Source organism: Montipora foliosa, chromosome 2, assembly GCF_036669935.1.
Source record: "Montipora foliosa isolate CH-2021 chromosome 2, ASM3666993v2, whole genome shotgun sequence".
NCBI lineage: Eukaryota > Metazoa > Cnidaria > Anthozoa > Scleractinia > Acroporidae > Montipora > Montipora foliosa.
The window spans coordinates 45,639,124-45,640,313 of record NC_090870.1 but is presented as its reverse complement, the minus strand read 5'-3'; the positions used below and the strand labels follow the sequence as shown (position 1 = coordinate 45,640,313).

Genomic DNA, 1,190 nt, shown 5'->3' with positions numbered 1-1,190 from the left:
TAGAGGAGACAAGTTCATCATCATCAAACGTGGCGATATATATATTGTTGTACAGAAAAAAAATAATTAAAACTGGACATTAACGAGTTGGATTTGAATGAGGTTGGGTACGGTTCAGAATTTTCTTTGATCACTGGTTGGTTTTGTCTTGACTGAAACCGAATTAATCTACTTTACTTTGCTTTACAGTCCACCATTATCTTTTGCTTTTGCAAAGTTCCAGGATTTCATGGATTTCCGCAATTTTGAATCAGTTTAGGCACAGGGTCTGGAAGGGGTTTCGCGTGATCCGTGAATTGATCCCAAAAAAGAGCGTGAATCGGCAAAACTGAAGAAATACAGCTGTGATTCGTGAATAATATATTAACCGTGAGGCTTGATCCTTTAAATTTGTAGTGCGTGAATCGAGATTTCTGCCTTTATAATGTCATGAATATCAGTCAGCCCTACACGAATACATGTAATTTGTCTGTCAAGATGGTTCGAAACAGGTCTTTTGTCATTGTCATGTACTAACATAATCTACCATTGCCATGTTTCGTACTTGACCTCTGTTGACTCAGTTGTAGTTCACATGAACTGAGATGAGAGACGCGTTGAGAGACGACATGTCATAATCATCCGTACCGGTCACTGCCAATCAGAGGTTAATTGGTTCGTCGGAAAATGTAACACGTGCTCACGTCCGGATCGCCTCGACGTTTTTACATGCGAATTGTTGCAATGACGAGCACCAGAGTAATCGTACTGTTTAAACTAACTCGAACTTTTTGACAGGTTTTTAACATCATAGAAAAATCAACGACCACGGAAGTTTTGAAGTTACAAAACAAAATGTGACAAAGAAGAATTGTAGAGCTACGATGTAACAGCCATGAACTTAATTTATACTTTATCAAAGTCAAACAAAGAGCCAAGAATTGTTGGGATATGGATTTCCGGAATCGTTGATTTCATCACCAACGTTTTGTTGCCTTCCCATCTCAGGGTCAACTGATAAGACCCAGGGGCGGATCCAGAAATTCAAGAAAAAGGGGACCGAAGAAATTGCGGCAAGAGCGCAAACTCCCCTTCCCTCCCCCCCCCCCCCCCCACCCCCCAACCCCACATGCTCTGTCCGAAAAATTCACGTTAGTCAAGATGCTCCTTACAGTATTCTGGGATCATTTGTGACAAAAACGTAAGTCTAT

The 1,190-nt window shown here is 40.9% G+C and overlaps 1 protein-coding gene across 1 annotated transcript in view; it reads left to right on the top strand.

The window, feature by feature from the left end:
* LOC137991737 (galanin receptor type 1-like) overlaps positions 1 to 912 on the top strand; it is a 4,016-nt gene extending 3,104 nt beyond the window's left edge. Inside the window, exon 2 of the mRNA XM_068836771.1 lies at positions 1 to 912. This exon is cut by the window's left edge and continues 2,418 nt beyond it. The gene's annotated coding sequence lies outside the window, so the exon portion shown is untranslated.
* Positions 913 to 1,190: the final 278 nt, after the last annotated feature.